We start from the raw sequence: 8,711 nt of genomic DNA, 5'->3' as shown, positions 1-8,711 counted from the left end.
GAAATAAAGGCAAGACAAGAAACAAGGACTGAGTCTGCCTATCATTTTACCCGATGGATTTAACTTTATTGGCGAGCCAGCCACAGACTACACTTGAACAGTCGTGACAAAAGCACAAAACTGGGGATGGTCGAGACCGGACTGAAGTGAAGCCTGAATCAGCGGACCTGACTGCAGGTGGGGACAGATTCCGGACATAGACTTCTTCCAACCCGTCAACCAACCCACAGGCAGACGACCAACAAGGCGCAGCAGTAAACCACATACATTTGTGAGTATAATCCGGGAATGGTGGATAAGTAGTTATTATTTAGAAAGTTGTATAGCGCTCTAGTGACAGTGGCCGGGAAACCACTGTACCAGTCATACAGACCTCAACCTCGACATGTACCACAGAAAGGGGTAATTAAAAAAGAGACTGATCACCTCCAAATAAGCCGAACCCAAGAAGGAAAGGGCAACGTCAGGATGACTGATCAAAATGTAGAAAGGGTAGAGAAGGAATATAGCGATGACTGGATGCCATGAGCTAAAGAATGGACCAAAAAACATTGTAGGGATGGTCCATTCGATAATGACAAAACGATCAACCCGTACGAGGAAGTCACAGTAAAACTTGAGGATAGAAATATAAAAGAGAAAAAGGAAAAAATTAGACAGGTGAACAGATGATGCGAATGTCTGTAAATTTAAATGATCAATATGCTAAATGCAGGCTGAACATAATAAAACAACAAAACGGTGAAAGAGAGAGCCTGGACAATGTGAATGGGGTTGTCCGAGCGGAAAGGAACTTAGCAGCCACCCAACAGTTGGAGATGTGCCAGGACATGACCCAGCTGAGGGCCCAACTACATAACTCGACGGAAGCATTGATTAACACACAGGGGAAATTGGATGATATTAAAATAGCCTATCGAGAGTTGTGGGATGTATCCCACGGAATTCTGAGGGTCCCATACACTGGTGATTTGGAAACCCTCAGAGGGGAGACTAACACCATCATTTTAATACAGACATTGAACTGGCCAAGGATTTGGCAATGGAACGTGGAAAAGAGTAAAAAGAGGATACTCTGCGAAACTGCGGGAAGAGGTCAAAAATGGGGCAACGTCATGACACTAGACATGAAGGAAGAAAACGAGATTACAAGAGAAGGAAAGGAAGAGGTAAAGAGAAAAACAAATGCTCAAAATTAGAGGACAACCCGAGAAAAAATGGACTGGAAGGGATTGAATCGGGGACTGTACTGTATAATGTGCAATTTGAAATTGTACCGCTTGTGCTAAGTATGAATTTAAATAAACCTGGAGAATTATGTGAAAGGAATTATTCACAGATTATAGATAAAATGACAGGACAATTATTGAAGGGACTAATAGTAAAAAAGTAAGGAACTGCACCCGAGGAAAAGGGTGAGAAGATAAATAAAAGGAGGAAGTGCGATCTAGCAGAATGTCTAGGGATAGAAGCTACTGCAGGGCTCGCAGGGGTGAATCAGATAGACACAGAAAGCATGTGGGAGCACGATGAGGTGATGAGAAGACAATTAAAAGGAATATTGGTAAACATGAACGATAAGGAACAATCTGAGGGAACACCAGAACACTCTATTATGCACCGAGGAATTGGTGAGGAATCCTGGGGGGATCCAAGATACAATAAATTAATTAATACAGGTGAATAATGAGGCCAAAAAAAACAGAATCTTACTAGAGGTATCATGTGCAGCCTGCAAACAGCATTTGTGATGAACTTGGTCCAGAAAAGCCTAGACGATAGAGAGAACATAAGAACATAAGAAATAGGAGCAGGAGTAGGCCATACGGGCCCTCGAACCTGCTCTGCCATTCAATCAGATCATAGCTAATCTTCGTCCTCAACTTCGCTTTCTTGCTCGATTCCCATAGAGTCCAAAAATCTATCTCAGCCTTGAACATATTCAATGGCTCAGCATCCACAGCCCTCTGGAGTAAAGAATTCCAAAAAGACTCACAGCCCACTGTGTGAAGAAATTCCTCCTCATCTCAGTCTTAAATGACCCGACCCCTTATCCTGAGACTATGCCCCCTAGTTCTCCAGCCATGGGAAACAACCTCTCAGCATTTACCCTATCAAGCCCCCTCAGAATCTTGTATATTTCAATGAGATCACCTCTCAGTCTTCTAAACTCCAGAGTATAGGCCCATTCTACTCAAGAGCAACCGGATTCCATTGTTTAGCAAGATGAACAATTAAGGAAGTGGTTCAAAGGGACTGGGTAGTTTGATTATAACGATGCGTCAAATGGCGGGATGCATTCTTGGCTCCCCGAATAGAGGGCGAAAAGAATATAATCTCGATGGTACTGGCCCTGCCCCTACTGGAGAAGAACGAAAGCCAATCCTGGAGTGTACCAGGTAGAATCAATCAGAGTAATTGAGGATTTGGAAAATGGGCCAGTACAAAAGCAATACGAGGATTATCTGCGACATTTGATAAAGAATGATGGTACATGGATCGCATCAAACATGGAGTGCTGTACCCTGAAAGGGATGGCCTGGACCTGCAGGAGTGAAATTGTGAGACAACACATTCTGGCTTGTGGATTCACCAAACTGCAAGATGAGTTTAGAACTATGGGAGAAAGGAAGAACAAACATAGCACACAAAGGCAAAGGAAAATATTATGTAACAACCACGGCAGCTAGCATATGATGGTGGGAACAACGAAATGTCCTGTCACACAGATGATGTTTTGCATGCGGCCAGTGGGAGGAATTATAAAAATAGGAGGCAAGACCCTAGTTCCTGTTTCACCATCTCAACGTGACAAACCTGCAAATAACGATACCACTTGAAGACGAAGCTATGCGGGCCATCCCACACATCGGACAATACATACCTCCACTGTCACTTAGTCTGAAAGCCATAGAACTAGAACCTCTCAGAATCATATCATGCACATTTTACAAGATAATATGAAGATTGAGGCAGGGATTAAGGAGTTGGGAAATCATGAGTGGTAGGAGATCGCCACCAGTGTAGATCTACATCCTTGGGGCAAGGCTGTTCCAGATGGGGCTAGTAATTGCTCAGCTAGCAGTGTTAGTAACATTGGTGATAGCCCTAAGGAAAAAAACTCAAAGAGGTAGAAAGAATGGGGAAGGAGGAAAGAATAACAAGAGCAGTAACGCAAGCCTGGCAAAAGGGGGAGAATATATTGTGAGAGGGGACAAGAGAAAGAAAGGAATGCTGAGACAGGGGAAGGAAGGAGTTAAGTTGATAATGATGTGGAGATGCCGGTGATGGACTGGGGTTGACAATTGTAAACAATTTTACAACACCAAGTTATAGTCCAGCAATTTTATTTTAAATTCACAAGCTTTCGGAGGCTTCCTCCTTCGTCAGGTGAACGATGTGAAAATGACGAAGGAGGAAGCCTCCGAAAGCTTGTGAATTTAAAATAAAATTGCTGGACTATAACTTGGTGTTGTAAAATTGTTTACAAGTTGATAATGAGCAGAAAGGACAGTTGGGACATATGATAATGTGGCGTGATTAAATTAGCAGAAGACAAAGGCTCTGATCACCTCAGCAATTGATTAAATTAGCAGCTTGAAAACTCATTTACCGCAGGCCGATACTGGGAGCGGCTGAGACTGCTGAGGGTAGCACAAACAGAAAAGATGGTGATGCACCATATAAGGCAATGCACAAACTTATAACCAATCATGGAGTTAAGGGAAATAAGCGGGAGATTTGGATGTATAAAAAGGGATGATTTGATTAAAGCTCTGGTACTGTTTGAAGAGCTCGGGCCTAGGCTTGACTGTATCCTGCTTATCGCATTGTAACATTGAAATAAAGGCAAGACAAGAAACAAGGACTGAGTCTGCCTATCATTTTTACCCAACGGATTTAACTTCAATTCCTAGTAATGTTTATTAAAAAAAATGAATGATAAATCATATGGGTAATTTTAACCTAATGTGCCCGGCAGGACATTTATGGGATTGGATCGGCCGCCCATTTTACACCCCATCCAAATTTACTTTCCATTGAAACTTATAGAAAGTAAAATCAGGTGGGGTGTAAAACAGGCAGCCGATTTGATCCAGTTTCCCGCCGGGCGGGTTAAGTTAAAATGCCCCCATTGTCTAATTTTTGCAACATGCTACAGAAACTATATTATAGTCTCAATTACAGCTACATTTAGAAATCCATTCTAAAGTGTAAATATAATAAAACAAAATGATTATTCTGCACAATGATTAAGGCTTTCCACTGGGTCCCAAGGGAATTGAAAATCTGCAAATCTTATTAGGTTTCAGCTGTGTCAGAGACATGGAAATGAGCCTGTACATCATATCCAGATTCCGAATCTAATATCAATATAATTAAGTAAAGTATTGTCTTTCGATAATGTTGAAATTATGTGTAATTTATTTGTCTTGCTTCAGTTGAGGTAATTGCATATTGCCAAAATCTAAAGACAGTGTTATGTTTATTTACAGGTATTGTACTTTGTCTGTTATTTGGTTTACATTATAAAGATAGTTATTGTACTTGCATCATTTTTCAGTTAAATATATGAATGTATTACCAAACACAGACTAGACACTGTTAACCAATAGTAATCTCCCCATGGCGTTACATTATTACATTAAAGAAAGATCAGATGTTATGTTAGACTAAGTTTTTGTTACAGGTAGGTGCCAGATACAAGTGCTTAGATCTAACTTTAAATTTAGATTATAAAATTAAAAACAATTTGTCAAATTGAATGAAGTTAATAGGACTAATATATCTCAAACTATATCTGTGCCCTTCAACAGTGCAAGAAAGGTACAATATATTTGCACTTTCCAGACTTGTTTCAGGAACGTTTTTTTGTTTGGGCGTGACTTTGTTCCTATAAGAGATTACTTCAAAAAAGTTTCTCACTTCAATCCGTTCATATACTGCTTCCTTATCCTCTTTTGTGAATTGTATATGACAGTGAGGCCTTTTCTCATTCATCAATTCAATATTTGGGTCTAAGATTATTGGAGTCCTAGTTTAAACTTCAGTCCATTGATCAATAAAGATCACCTCAACAGAGGACTCCTCCAGAATAAAATAAATCATGCAAAACACACTGGTGCTCAATTGAAGAGATACTGACTTCTACTTTAGAACGGTCAGAATACCAACACAATCTATCACAAGACTACAGTGCACTTAGTTTATATGTACCTATCCGTCAATCTGTGACTTGCAAAGAATGCAGGTACAGTTCTTTAAAATCACTTCATATGCAGTGAAGTTAGGAGTTAACCAATTTGGGGTATATTTCCAGATGGTTCCATTGATTGGAAAGATACCAAGTGGTCAATTACTGAGGGTTTATATAAGCCTTAGTTTTAGATAACCTTGTGTTAACAGTAAGAAATTAATGATATTTAGTAACAGAATATGATTTACTATTTGTGAGTTTGTTTGAGTTGGATGTTTTAATGACTCAATTTTGAATTCCCACAATTGAAGTCCAAAGGGATGCAGTTATATGACCACTTTCTCATGATGTGATTTAGTTTTATTGCGTCCCACCCCTCCACCCAAACTTCGCAGAAACCTTGGAAACGACATGCAAACCATTTTTTTGGTATTTCCGCAGCTCTTCCGTCAAAGTTATGGCAGATGAGCAGAAATTCACCCTCCTCCCCAATTTCAAACTTAAGATTGAACATAATTGACACTAAATATTTGGATGGATTACATTTGGATCCTTGTAGATTCTATAGGTTAGTGATCCAGTTAAAAGTATAGCCAATTTAAATATGGTTCATATCTGTTTAAAATGTAAGATGTGAATTATAAAATTAGTAATACAGTTCAAATACGATTTCTTGCCCCCAAGAAGTTAATTTTTAATCTCAGCAGATCCACCTCAGGTAAGCACCACATAGGAGGCCAAATAAATCCAGGTTATTCTTGCACACTTGCTGATAATTGTTCAGAGTGGCAATGATAAAACTGCAGAACAGGAGATATACTGTCATTTTCACATCAATACGCAACAAAACCAAATCACATCATGAGAAAGTGGTCATATAACTGCATCCCCATAGCCAACCTACTTGAAGAAGAAAAGGACGAGGATCTCCTGTTTGACTAATGTTGCTGAGTGGCTTTGGTTGCCTGCTATTCATTGAAGTAGCACGCATTTTGAGCTTGACAAATATTAACACCTGTGACGTATTTGTATATTTGTTATATTTAATGTAAAATGTTTGACCTGCCAAATTTTGAGAATTCAAAATTAAGTCATTAAAACATCCAACTCAAACAAACTTACAAGTAGTAAATCATATTCTGTTACTAAATATCATTAACTTCTTGCTGGTTACACGAGGTTATCTAAAACTAAGGCTTATATAAACTTTTGTAAAGTCTAGCAAAATATTAGCACAAAACTTACCATAAATCAGCAAGGAAGACGGGATGGGACTTCAGGGTGTCTGTTGCGTTCACGCATACAAACCTGCCTGGGTCATGCCCAGAAGTGGGCGCGTTGGAGCTGGGATGCGGTCCCGCTCCAAAAAGCTGTTATTTTAACCTTCCACCTGCCCCCAACCCACATGTTAAAATTACCCCCAGTGAGATTGGTAATGCAATTTACACAGCACTTAAACAATGTAAGAGGAACAACAAAGTATTCAGTTCCACTTATATGCAATGTGAGTATTGCACAAACTTACATCTGAAATTTTGCTCCCTATGTAGATATTGTTCTATGAAAGTCTGATTATAATATTTATATACAATTGGACTTCACAACACTATAAGCACTACTCCTATTAGGATTCGTATGGTTTAAGTGGTAAAATGGTATGTTAAAGTAGAGCAATACTCAAATTTTACATTGATGGGAATTTTGATCATTGTGGAATCCTCTCTATATACCTGCTCAATACAAAAACAACTTGCATTTATATAGCGCCTTTAACATAGTAAAATATCCCATTTCATCAGTTCTATCAAAATGGTGCAACAGAAACATAGAAACCAAACCAAAATAAAGAACAAATATTGCTCAAGTTCTCTGTGGACAGGTATTCACAGTATAAACTTACTTGTGTCTCAGGATTTGATAGATAAAGCACTGGACATATTTCTCTCTCAGTTAAACCAGCTTTGAGTCCTGATTTCACACTCAGGTTTTTGGTTCAAATTAGTTTGACAAGCTAGATCATTTGATAGAAAAGATAGGATTCTTTTCCACATCACTTAACCAGCCTACAATACGACACTAAATTGGGGATATAGTTAATACTGAGGAAGATTACGACAAAATACTTGAAGACATTAACAAACCTGCAGAATGGGCATGTAAATGGCAAATGAATTTCAATATAGATAAGTGCAAGGTGGTGCCTGTTAGGAGGAATAAGGAGGCCACTACTCCTTGGAAAATAAGAGTCTAAATGGGGTGGAAGGACAAAGGGATCTAGGGGTACAGATTCACAACTCATTAAAAGTAGCAACGCAGGTTAACAAAGCCATAAAAAATGCAAACAAAGCACTGGGATTCATTTCTAGAGGAATAGAATTCAAAAGCAGATAAGTTATGTTAAACTTATATAGAACCTTGGTTAGACCACACTTGGGAGTACTGTGCTCAGTTCTGGTCTCCATATTATAAAAAGTATGTAGAGGCACTGGAAAAGTTGCAAAAAAGATTTACTAGGATAATACCAGAACTGAGAGGTAAGACTGAACAAGCTGGGGCACTTTTCTCTAGAAAAGAGAAGACTGAGAGGTGACCAAAACTAGGGGCCATAAGTATAAGATAGTCACCAATAAATCTATTAAGGAATTCAGGTGAAACTTCTTTACTCAGAGGGTGGTTAGAATGTGGAACTTGGTACTACATGGAGTAATTGAGGAAAATAGCATAAATCTATTTAAGGTGAAGCTAGAAAAGTACATGTGGGAGAAAGGAATAGAAGGATATGTTGATAGGATGAGATGAAGTAAGGTGGGAGGAGGCTCATGTGGAGCATAAACACTGGTATAGACCTGTTGGGCCGAACGGCCTGTTTGTGTTGTAAATACTACAACAATGGTGTGAGTTTCCCAACTGTACAGATCAAGCATACATAAAGATTAGGAGGAGGAGAGACATCTATTTGGATGTAAAAGCATGTAAATTCTCATACAACACTGCATAAAACAATTGCAGCAGCTCCACTAGAGGGAGTGTGTAATTAAAGCGTGATAAGTTTACATAGGCAATTTTCATTATAAATGTGGACATAGTAATTTATAATGGAAAAGGTTGACAGAAAGGGCACAGATGTAAGGTTTTCATATATAGACAGATTGTATGATGGCCTGGCTTCTGAACATATAACTGGTGATATCGAAAATCACACCAAAAAGAAGCCAAGCTAAATTAAATTCTAATGAGTTAAAATTTATAAATATGTACAGAGTATCAGAAAAGCCTAGAATAACTGTAAAATTTGGTGTCTGTCACTTCTTTGCACATGTTTTATATCTGACAAATGATCTTATAAAGGTCAAGCTGCAATATCTGGACAGCATTTTAAATATTTAAAGATAGCATGCCATACATGCCTTAATATTTTTAACCTATAAGCATTTCACTGATACAGGGGCTGAACACCCATTCAGATTGACTGCTTTTCGAGTTGGCCTTATTTGGGTGACTTTTTTTCAATGCA

Source organism: Heptranchias perlo, chromosome 22 (assembly GCF_035084215.1).
Source record: "Heptranchias perlo isolate sHepPer1 chromosome 22, sHepPer1.hap1, whole genome shotgun sequence".
In the NCBI taxonomy this organism is placed as follows: Eukaryota; Metazoa; Chordata; class Chondrichthyes; order Hexanchiformes; family Hexanchidae; genus Heptranchias; species Heptranchias perlo.
The sequence above is the reverse complement of the archived record's forward strand: the minus strand, read 5'-3'. Positions refer to the sequence as shown.